We start from the raw sequence: 13,483 nt of genomic DNA on the forward strand, positions 1-13,483 counted from the left end.
TTCTACCATAGAGCTATTTGTAGAACACGAGCCGCATTTTACGCTCAAGAATTTGCTACTAGCCCCAACCCATCAAAACTGATCTTTAAGGTACTGAAGGACCTTATGAAAAACAGATCCACCTCAGAGGTGATTTGCACAGACTCCCATTGTGATAAGCTGGCCTCCTTTTTTGTGGAGAAAGTGAAAAAAATCTACCAAGGTTTTGACACACTCCACCAGAACCGAGAGGTTATTGTCCCCGATACGATGGGATATGAGACCCTTGCTATGCTACCTGAACTGACTATTGAGACCTTTGACAGGCTTAGCCTCAGGGTCAAGTCAGGTTCTCCCTCGGACCCGTTAAAGCCAGCCTTTATCAACACACTTTCCCCACTGTGCCGTGACCCCATATTGAATCTTATCAATATGTCATTGTCCAACGGAACGGTACCCACGGCATGGAAACAGGCAGTGGTTACTCCTATACTAAAAAAAGCCAACTCTGACCCCCGGTTGCCAGAAAATTATCGACCCATATCCCTGCTGCCTTGGATTGCCAAAGTAACAGAAGCCCACGTCAACTCTGTTCTGTCTGAGCATCTGGCTCGCAACCAGATATTGGATCCCAGTCAGAACGGCTTCCGGTCGGGACACAGTACCGAGACGGCATTACTCTACATCACGGAACATCTTCGCCAGGTACTGGACTCAGGTCGTACTGCAGCGCTTTTACTATTAGATCTAAGTGCTGCCTTCGATACTGTGTCCCACCATATACTGATCCAACGCTTACAGGAGGCGGGAGTGACTGATCTCGCTCTCCAGTGGTTTCGGTCTTTTTTATCGGATCGATCCTTTAAAGTGGCTATACCACCTGGCCAATCCGCCACTTATCCCCTGGAGCTGGGGGTACCACAGGGATCCTCGTTGAGCCCTACTATGTTCAACCTCTATGTGAAACCGCTGGCTGGTGTCGTCAAACAGTGGGGTCTTACGATGGCCTCATATGCGGACGACACACAGCTAGCGGTGACACTTAGTGGAGACCCTGAGGTGGAGGCCCCCAGATTCCGAGCGGGTCTGATGGCAGTAGCAAGCTGGCTTCGCACCAACTGCCTTCAGTTGAATGCCACCAAAACAGAGGTGTTGGTACTAGGGAAGCACGCGGAGCTATGGGGTAACCAGTGGTGGCCATCAGAGTTGGGTGTCACTCCCATTCCAGCTTCTGGAGTGAGAAATTTAGGCATCTGGTTGGACTCTGCGCTCACTTTCAGGGACCACACCAAGAAGGTGGCTGCCACGTGCTATGGTATTCTGCGGGGAATAAGGCCGGTTTTAAAGTACTTTGATCCCCCTACCAGACAGCTTGTGGTCCAGGCCTCTATACTATCTCGGCTGGACTACGGCAGTTCACTGCTGTTAGGGGTGAATCAAGCGGAGGCCTCTAGGCTCCAAAGGGTACAAAATGCCGCGGCACGGGCCATAGTGGGCCTCCCTAGACATTGCTCAGTGTCTGGTACCATCACGGCCTTACATTGGCTCCCGGTCAGACAGCGAATCCAGTTCAAAGCGCTGTGCCTGACCTTTAAAATTTTAAAATCTTCTTCGCCGCTGGCACTTGCCAACCTACTCACGCCCTATATTCCTTTGAGATCCTTGAGATCGGAGGGGCTTCATCTGGCTGTCTGTCCACGCTTTAAATTGAGCAGTATGGGTGGCCGCTCCTTTAGGGTGCTCGCGGCAGGTTTATGGAACTCGCTTCCGGTACACATCCGAGCTCTTGAAGACCTGCTCGCCTTCAGGCAGGCGATTAAAACTTTCCTGTTTCCCGTGCTTGTTTAATTTCCTTTTCTTTTATTGTGTGTTATGTTATAGTGTCTGTCAAAGCGCCAGGACGCCCCTTTGCTGGGGCAGCTGTGCGCTATAAAAATATAAATAACATAACATAACATAACATAACCTCTCTGCCAAATTTCTAGTAATTCTGTTCAGCCGTTCGGGCTGTAGCCCTGTCTAAAGGTCCTATGGAAAAATGCATGGGAAAAACGCGTTTTGGGACCCCCCTTTTATCTCAGCCCCCTCTTGACGAATCCCCCCGAGACTTTCAGGGAAGGAGCGGAGCGTAGCGCCCCACCTATTTTGAAAAATTCGCGAGGATTCGTCGACCGGCGCCAAAGTTATTCAAAATAGAATGTTGCGGATTTCCTATGGAAACGTGGTCCTAACTATAACTACCTACTGGCGACCGCCAGTAGGTAATATATATATATATATATATATGGAAATAGTCCTTTCCGCTCTCCTTTCCTCTCGGCGGAAATACAGGCACGGACCTCTCGCCTCCAAATCGAAATCACACAATCCCACAAGCCAGGGCGGGTGAAGCAAATAATTTAATACCCAGTTTAAAATGAAGAAATAAACGGACCAGTGTCCTCCATGACGCGTTTCGCTCCACGCAGGGAGCTTGATCACATGATGCGTCTCCGTGAAATGAGCTCATAAATAGAGCGACACTGAACACCACAAAGAAAAAAAAAAAAAAAAATAGAAGACAGACTGCCGAATAGATCCTAACACACAATCTGCTCCCTTAGGGCATGATCAGCAATGCATTCAATGTCTTGTGCAAAATACGCAAAATATAACAACGGGGCTCAGTAAACAGTTAATTAACAGAAAATAGACAGTCATTGATGAAAATGTATAAATATATAAATATATATAAAAAATATATAAAAAATATATAAAATATATAAAATACAAAAAGGAGGTGCCATAAAAGGTGGTCTAAAATAAGTGCATAGTGCATATAATCCACCAAAAAAGGCAACCTGAATAAGCCCATTATACAAAAAAACGAACTGTCATATTAAAGTGCAAGGACAAGTGTCCAGTGACCGAGAGCCAAAAAGGAATGTTGCAAAACTCAATGTGTACAGCACAGGACATGGGTCAAAATTAGCAGCATATATGAATAAAACTAGTCCAAAAAAGAAACAAAATTTCATAAATATACTAAAAAAAGCCATAGAAAGATATAAAAATTCATCTTATCAAACAGATCAAAAGCCCAGGGAAAACAGAAAATCTCTAAAGAATCAAGCAGTCTGAAAGTTAAAAACTTGTTCATAAAATGCCTAAAAGACATAAAAAAAGTGTAAAAACCATTACAGCAATAGAGTTACATAGACAAGGCAAGTAGCGACAATAGTTGACAAAACCATTCATAAAAAATTGTGAAGATCCTCATTAATATTCAGACCATTAGGAGCTCTTGTATCTAAGGCTAGAATAAAATGTGATTCACGCTGTCTAAGTAATTTATCACGGTTGCCACCTCGTCCGGGGTTGGCAACTGCTCCTATGACAGTGTATTCCAGATCTTTTAATTTATTATCATGGATGGCCTTAAAATGTCTTGCCACGGGATAGTTGTGGTCTGAGTTTACTATCGCTCTGATATGTTGCAGGACTCGTTTATGCACAGGAAGTTTTGTACTTCCTATATATTCAAGATTGCAGGTGCATTTAAGCTTATAAATTGCATAATCGGTGCGGCACGTCAGATGTCCCTGAATGGCTATTTCTCTGCAATTAAAGGCAGTTCTGTAGTGTGTACTATTGGTGGCAAATGTGCAGGCCCGACAGGAATTACACTTAAAAAAACCACTTTTATTAAGCCAAGTGCCTCTGGTATTAACCGGAGGCATGGTTCTCACTAGGGCATCTCTCATGGAGGGCGCTTTCCTAAAAGTGATAGAAGGTAAACTCGGAAGGATAGGGCCCAAAATATTGTCTGTTAAGACAATAGGCCATTCAGAATAAATAATTTTACGAATGGCTTTTTCTTGAGAGCTAAATGTGGTAATAAGACGAATAGACTGAAGATCTGATTCAGTAATCTTATTACTACTAGGTTGTAAAAGAGTGACCCTAGGCACAGAATTGGCTTTATTAAGGGCAAGTGTGAGGAGAGGTTCTTTATAGCCCCTGTCCAGGAACCTATTAAAAGCTGCCATCTGACATTCAATTGAGACAGTATCATGGCTACAGATACGTCGTATGCGGATGAATTCGCCATACGGTATACTGTTGATAAGGTGACGTGGGTGTGCACTTTCAGCATGTAAAATCGAGTTTCCTGCAGTTGTCTTCCTATGTAATTTGGTGCAGAGTATATTGTTGTCTATATAGACCATAACATCAAGAAACTCGACAGAAGAATTATCAATGGAAGCAGTAAACCTAAGGTTCAGATCATTCACATTAATATCATCGACAAAGCTACTGGCATCTTCTTTTGAACCATTCCAAATTAAAAATATATCATCAATATACCTCCAGTAATGAACCACATGGCTCCACCAGTGCTGGTGGGTGGTCCTGAGGACATGCTCCTCTCACCAACCCACATGTAAACATGAGTAGCTGGGGGAGAAGCATGCCCCCATCGCCACACCACGCACTTGATGGTATATCACATTCTCAAATAGAAAGAAATTGGTAGACAAACAAAGTTCAATCATCTCCAAAATCATTTTGTTGTGGTCCTTCATATTGATGTCCCTGTTGTCTAAAAAATATTTAGTAGCAATCATCCCATGACAATGCTTAATACTTGTGTAAAGGGATTCAATATCCATAACTATCAGCAGGTAGTTAGAACACCATGTAATGTCTTTGATCTTATTCAAGAAATCGGTCGTATCCCTGATATAGGATGGCAGTGAAGTCATATGTGGCTGTAGAAAAAAGTCAACATACTTCGACAGATTCTCATTCATGCTATTTTGGGCAGAGATAATGGGACGCCCTGGTACTGGAGTTACTTTTTTGTGAACCTTCGGTAAAAAATATAAAATAGGAATAACCGGATGTTCAATATTTAGAAAATTCATTTCATCTTTAGTTAATAATCCGTTTCTTTTCCAAAGGTAGATTTTTTTACGTGTTTTTTCCTCCGCAGATCTCATTTCAAATTTCGTCGTTTGTCTATAGCAAGATACATCGGATAGGTGCCGGGCAGCTTCTGTCAGATAATCTTTCCGACACCACAGTACTGTATTGCCCCCTTTATCCGATTTCCTGATAATAAGATTAGGATTATTTTGTAATTTGGACATTAAGGTGTGATATTGTTTATTGCGATAATCCCTCTGTCGTGATGCAAAAGGAACTGTTCTATTCAAGATCTGAAGTTCTGTAATTACACGATCACTGAAAACATCCACTGCATCTTTTGGCATCAGTGGAAGAAAGGTAGAGGTGGGACGAAAAGGGCTGGGGGCCGTCGTTTTAGAACATATGAATTGACTGGCCGAAGAAGGATCCCCATCTTCAGTCACTTGTGCCAAATCAAACATTAGTTGTAAATTAGAAATGTCTTTAACTAGTAAGGAGCCTCCAATGTCAGTGTTATTCGTTATATTAACTGGATTCTTAGCAGCTGATGTGTTAAGTTGAAAATATTTAATTAGTTTGATTTTCCTTATAAACTTGAACACGTCAATCCTAGAGAGATTGTAGGAAAAACGGTTTTTAGGACAGAAGGAAAGGCCCAGTGGGTGGTTAGCCAAAATATCGAGTTTTAAATTTCGACCTACAATAATATCGTGTTTTTAATATCGTAGGTACAGAATATCGAAGTCAAGAATATCGATGGACAGAATATCGATCCCAAGGTAAGTAATATCGAAGTAAATAATATCGAAGTAATTAATATCGATGTAAGTAATATCGTAAGTAAAAATTTCGATGTCAATAATATCGATATTTATTTAGTGTAATGTCATTTAATATGTATTTTATTTGTATGTGAAAGATTATTGTAATGTATTTTAATACATTTAAAAATAAATGTTTAGAGATTTATAATTATTTTACATTTAATTTAGCGTTTTAGTATCAGAGCGGGTTGTGGGTTTATAGGGGAATAGGGTGGGAAGTAATTTAATTATAATTAATGAATTAATATGTATTGTTTAATTGGTATTTATGATTAATTAATTGGTAATTAATTAATAATTGGTAATTAATTGATTAATTAATTGTTAATTAATTATTAATTGTACAATTATTTTATTAATTGGTTAATTATATACATTATAATTAGTTTATTATTAATATTTATTTATTGTTAATTAATTAATTGTTAATTAGTAATTAATTGGTGATTTAATTTTATTAAGTGATTAATTGATAATTAAATTAATTATGTGAATTTTAATGTGTAGTGGGTTGTGGGTTTATAGGGGAATAGGGTGGGAAGTAATGTAATTATAATTAATGAATTAATATGTATTGTTTCATTGGTATTTATGATTAATTAATTTGTAATCAATTAATAATTGGTAATTAATGTGATTAATAGATTAATTAATTTTTAATTAATTATTAATTGTAAAATTACTTTATTATTTTGTTAATTATATAAATTATAATTAGTTTATTAATAATATTTCTTTATTGTTATAGTTAATTATTAATTGTTAATTAGTAATTAATTGGTGATTTAATTTTATTAAGTGATTAATTCATAATTAAATTAATTATGTGAATTTTTATGTGTAGTGTGTTGTGTGTTAAAGGGGGAATAGTGTGGGATGTAATTAAAATTTATTTATTTAAATATTTATTTTACATAATTGGTATTTAATAATATTTTTTTTTTTAAAACATTGTTAACATGCAATTTTTTTATAAGAAATTATTAAATTGGTTATAATGTTAATAGAATCACTATGCTATCTAGTGCTTTCCCAACTGTTTTACTATCTGGAGTGGGAATAGTAATTTTTACCCCTACGCTATCCAGCGCTTTCCCTACTGTTGCACTCTCTGGAGTTGGAATAGTAATTTTTACCCCTACGCTATCCAGCGCTTTCCCTACTGTTGCACTCTTTGGAGTTGGAATAGTAATTTTTACCCCTACGCTATCCAACCTTTTCTCTACTGTTGCACTGTCTGGAGTGGGAATAGTAATTTTTACCCTTACGCTATCCAACACTTTCCCTACTATTCCACTCTCTGGAGTGGGAATAGTAATTTTTACCCCTACGCTATCCAACGTTTTCCCTACTGTTGCACTCTCTGGAGTTGGAATAGTAATTTTTACCCTTACGCTATCCAACACTTTCCCTACTATTGCATTCTCTGGAGTGGGAATAGTAAATTTGACCCTTACGCTATCCAACACTTTCCCTACTATTGCACTCTCTGGAGTTGGAATAGTAATTTTTACCCCTACGCTATCCAATGTTTTCCCTACTGTTGCACTCTTTGGAGTTGGAATAGTTATTTTTACCCCTACGCTATCCAACGTTTTCTATACTGTTGCACTCTCTGGAGTGGGAATAGTAAATGTTACCCTTACGCTATCCAACACTTTCCCTACTATTGCACTCTCTGGAGTGGGAATAGTAAATTTTACGCTTACGCTATCCAACACTTTCCCTACTATTGCACTCTCTGGAGTTGGAATAGTAATTTTTACCCCTATGCTATCCAACGTTTTCCCTACTGTTGCACTCTTTGGAGTTGGAATAGTTATTTGTACCCCTACGCTATCCAACGTTTTCCCTACTGTTGCACTGTCTGGAGTGGGAATAGTAATTTTTACCCTTACGCTATCCAACACTTTCCCTACTATTGCACTCTCTGGAGTGGGAATAGTAATTTTTACCATTACGCTATCCAACATTTTCCCTACTATTGCACTCTCTGGAGTTGGAATAGTAATTTTTACCCCTACGCTATCCAACACTTTCCCTACTGTTGCACTCTTTGGAGTTGGAATAGTAATTTTTACTCCTACGCTATCCAATGTTTTCCCTACTGTTGCACTCTCGGGAGTTGGAATAGATATTTTTACCCCTACGCTATCCAACATTTTCCTTACTGTTGTTTTTGTTGAAGTTGGACTAGTAGTTTTATTGTGTCTGATATTAAATATGTTTTGTAATATTTTAGCTATTGTAATATATAATTAATAATAAAAATTATTCAAATTAAAATTATTGATTATTATTTGCTATATGTAATTATTTAATATTTATTAATGTTATTGTTTTATGTGTATAGATGTATTGGTAATTTAAATAAATATTTAATAATTTATATGTTATAGAAATTATTATTAAAAGTAATTATTAAGTAAGTGTATATATTATATATTATATATATGTTTAATTAAAGTTTCATTTAATTATATATATTTATTATAAATTTTACATATTATACAATATATTTAATTATGTTTCTTTGATTTATAAGTATTATTTGGTTTATTTTACATATATTTTTAAACTAAAAAAAAACCGATATTTTTGAATTACGATATTTTTGACATCGATATTAAATTATCGATATTTTTGTACTTACCATGTTGTAGATAGGATGTCGATATTCTTGACCACGATATTTTTGTTGCGATATTTTTGTAGGTCGAATTTTTGTCTTTCGAAATTATGTCATACAATCGGCCCAGTGATAGTAATTGTATTTCAGTTGTTGTCAATGTGGTGTCAGTTAAATTGATAACTGTGTTTTCTTTTGTGTTTGATTGTATGACATAATTTCGAAAGACAAAAATTCGACCTACAAAAATATCGCAACAAAAATATCGTGGTCAAGAATATCGACATCCTATCTACAACATGGTAAGTACAAAAATATCGATAATTTAATATCGATGTCAAAAATATCGTAATTCAAAAATATCGGTTTTTTTTTAGTTTAAAAATATATGTAAAATAAACCAAATAATACTTATAAATCAAAGAAACATAATTAAATATATTGTATAATATGTAAAATTTATAATAAATATATATAATTAAATGAAACTTTAATTAAACATATATATAATATATAATATATACACTTACTTAATAATTACTTTTAATAATAATTTCTATAACATATAAATTATTAAATATTTATTTAAATTACCAATACATCTATACACATAAAACAATAACATTAATAAATATTAAATAATTACATATAGCAAATAATAATCAATAATTTTAATTTGAATAATTTTTATTATTAATTATATATTACAATAGCTAAAATATTACAAAACATATTTAATATCAGACACAATAAAACTACTAGTCCAACTTCAACAAAAACAACAGTAAGGAAAATGTTGGATAGCGTAGGGGTAAAAATATCTATTCCAACTCCCGAGAGTGCAACAGTAGGGAAAACATTGGATAGCGTAGGAGTAAAAATTACTATTCCAACTCCAAAGAGTGCAACAGTAGGGAAAGTGTTGGATAGCGTAGGGGTAAAAATTACTATTCCAACTCCAGAGAGTGCAATAGTAGGGAAAATGTTGGATAGCGTAATGGTAAAAATTACTATTCCCACTCCAGAGAGTGCAATAGTAGGGAAAGTGTTGGATAGCGTAAGGGTAAAAATTACTATTCCCACTCCAGACAGTGCAACAGTAGGGAAAACGTTGGATAGCGTAGGGGTACAAATAACTATTCCAACTCCAAAGAGTGCAACAGTAGGGAAAACGTTGGATAGCATAGGGGTAAAAATTACTATTCCAACTCCAGAGAGTGCAATAGTAGGGAAAGTGTTGGATAGCGTAAGCGTAAAATTTACTATTCCCACTCCAGAGAGTGCAATAGTAGGGAAAGTGTTGGATAGCGTAAGGGTAACATTTACTATTCCCACTCCAGAGAGTGCAACAGTATAGAAAACGTTGGATAGCGTAGGGGTAAAAATAACTATTCCAACTCCAAAGAGTGCAACAGTAGGGAAAACATTGGATAGCGTAGGGGTAAAAATTACTATTCCAACTCCAGAGAGTGCAATAGTAGGGAAAGTGTTGGATAGCGTAAGGGTCAAATTTACTATTCCCACTCCAGAGAATGCAATAGTAGGGAAAGTGTTGGATAGCGTAAGGGTAAAAATTACTATTCCAACTCCAGAGAGTGCAACAGTAGGGAAAACGTTGGATAGCGTAGGGGTAAAAATTACTATTCCCACTCCAGAGAGTGGAATAGTAGGGAAAGTGTTGGATAGCGTAAGGGTAAAAATTACTATTCCCACTCCAGACAGTGCAACAGTAGAGAAAAGGTTGGATAGCGTAGGGGTAAAAATTACTATTCCAACTCCAAAGAGTGCAACAGTAGGGAAAGCGCTGGATAGCGTAGGGGTAAAAATTACTATTCCAACTCCAGAGAGTGCAACAGTAGGGAAAGCGCTGGATAGCGTAGGGGTAAAAATTACTATTCCCACTCCAGATAGTAAAACAGTTGGGAAAGCACTAGATAGCATAGTGATTCTATTAACATTATAACCAATTTAATAATTTCTTATAAAAAAATTGCATGTTAACAATGTTTTAAAAAAAAAAATATTATTAAATACCAATTATGTAAAATAAATATTTAAATAAATAAATTTTAATTACATCCCACACTATTCCCCCTTTAACACACAACACACTACACATAAAAATTCACATAATTAATTTAATTATGAATTAATCACTTAATAAAATTAAATCACCAATTAATTACTAATTAACAATTAATAATTAACTATAACAATAAAGAAATATTATTAATAAACTAATTATAATTTATATAATTAACAAAATAATAAAGTAATTTTACAATTAATAATTAATTAAAAATTAATTAATCTATTAATCACATTAATTACCAATTATTAATTGATTACAAATTAATTAATCATAAATACCAATGAAACAATACATATTAATTCATTAATTATAATTACATTACTTCCCACCCTATTCCCCTATAAACCCACAACCCACTACACATTAAAATTCACATAATTAATTTAATTATCAATTAATCACTTAATAAAATTAAATCACCAATTAATTACTAATTAACAATTAATTAATTAACAATAAATAAATATTAATAATAAACTAATTATAATGTATATAATTAACCAATTAATAAAATAATTGTACAATTAATAATTAATTAACAATTAATTAATCAATTAATTACCAATTATTAATTAATTACCAATTAATTAATCATAAATACCAATTAAACAATACATATTAATTCATTAATTATAATTAAATTACTTCCCACCCTATTCCCCTATAAACCCACAACCCGCTCTGATACTAAAACGCTAAATTAAATGTAAAATAATTATAAATCTCTAAACATTTATTTTTAAATGTATTAAAATACATTACAATAATCTTTCACATACAAATAAAATACATATTAAATGACATTACACTAAATAAATATCGATATTATTGACATCGAAATTTTTACTTACGATATTACTTACATCGATATTAATTACTTCGATATTATTTACTTCGATATTACTTACCTTGGGATCGATATTCTGTCCATCGATATTCTTGACTTCGATATTCTGTACCTACGATATTAAAAACACGATATTATTGTAGGTCGAAATTTAAAACTCGATATTTTGGCTAACCACCTTTGTGTTTAATGCTTTTTCCAGGCCCTTCTCGCATTGCCTCTTGATGAATTTTTGGCGGTGCCTGAGCCTCCTCTCCCTCCTGCGTTGGTTAACTGATCTCCTTGCGCGAATTGAGGTTTGCGGGGGCGCAAGGCATACCTCCGGTCCTCGCTCACAAAATTTAGTTCCTCAACTAAGGAAAAACTTGAAGCAGCAGATGTTGAAGGTAGGGCGGAGCTTGATCGGCTATCATCAGAATCACTGTTGGAGGTAAGGGACACTATGTCTGAATCCCCTTCACTAGCTTGAGCATCATTATTCACAGCAGTTTGTTTGCCACGTGTAGTACCCCCAAATTAGTGCTTGTCTTTTATAGTTATCGTACTTGCGTGCAAAAGTAAAGATTCTACCAGTAGCGTAGTCATTCTGGTCTCTCGCAAATTTGAAAATCTTTCTCTCTTTAATCACATCCTCATATTTCTTTAGACGTATATCGATGTCATGTTTGCATTTATTAATATTTTCACTTTGACCAGATGCATCGAGTAGTCCATTTATGCGTTCTATTTCAATCAGAAGGGCATTACGGTCGATTTCAGCATACTTAATAAGAATATTGATCATATTCATCGAGGCCTGTAAATTATTTTCTGCCCATTCTTGTAACATATGAGGATTCGGATTTTCAAAAGTCGGGGCAATAAGAACACGCAGTCCCCTAGGAACACGATTGGCATCTCTATACTTTTCAAGTGATTTTTTCTCCCACCATTTTGAAAGTTCATTTTTCAGTAGTTTCTCTAGAGTCTTAAGCAATGTTTTAACATCGTCATTGGCTGTATCATTCTTGGAGTTTCTATGTTCCTCTATTGCTGTAGGTACATTCAGGAATAGGGCATCCGCCGCTGATTCCCTGTCACGGATGGCATCACTGGAAAACATGTTTATATATATTTTTCAATGGGTGTTGCTTCAAGTAAAATAAAGATATAGGAGGAAATTCTGTAACCCGTTAGTTACCCAATCAGAGAACCACACCAGAACCGAGGAACTCCTTACCCGAAATGAAGACTGCAGCTCTGCCGGTCCTCCGACCAAGCGAACTCCGCAACTTCACGTCGTCGGGAAAAACAACGTGTTCAGTGGTAATCGTTTCAAGGGTTCATCCGGGGGGCACAGCAACGGCGATTCTCTTCCGAGCAAAAACAGGAAATGCGCCGAAACGCAGATGGCTGTGTACACGCTGTGCCTCACAATCACAGAAGGGTCCGAGAAACCGGAAACAGCCTGCTCCGGTAGATTTGAAAATGGAAATAGTCCTTTCACGCGACCGCAATCCTCTGCTGATGCTAATACTGTATTTAGACACTTATTTGCCCATGTCTTCTTCCATACATTTTTAGCTATACATATATTACAAATATTTTTTTTTCATAAAGGCACATATGCCTGCACTAACTATAACGGGGGAATTTATTGGTTTTTTATCAGTAAAATTTCCGCTAACTATAACATGTAGGAAACCTATGGTTTTTTCAGTGAATTTGCAAGGTTTTTTAAATGCTAATTCCTAACTATAACGTGTGTGAAACCTATGGTTTTTTCAGTGAATTTGTACGGTTTTTTAAATGCTAAGTTACTTTACGCCATTCGTGGCGTGCGCGCCCACTTAACGCAGTTCGTTCCGTGCGCGCACGGTGCGCGCGCCCACTTTACGCAGTTAGTGCCGTGCACGCACGGTGGGCACGCGGTGCGCTACGCGCACCGCGTGCCCACGTTACGCTAGATGGGCCATGTACGCACGATGCGCTTCGCGCACCGTGCGCACATGGAGGACATATGATGCACTTCGTTTTGAAAGGTAATATTTTAATTTTTCGTATATGTTATAAGCCATGCACAAATGGTGCCCTTCGGGCACCATTTGCACACGGGGTGAAGAGAGTGTGGATAATTTTTTTTTTAATTATTTTTTTTTTTTAACATTTTAGTTTATCTCATCTTTCATAAGCCATGCACAATTGGTGCCCTTCGGGCACCA

The sequence above is a fragment of the Triturus cristatus genome, chromosome 8 (assembly GCF_964204655.1).
Source record: "Triturus cristatus chromosome 8, aTriCri1.1, whole genome shotgun sequence".
Lineage (NCBI taxonomy): Eukaryota > Metazoa > Chordata > Amphibia > Caudata > Salamandridae > Triturus > Triturus cristatus.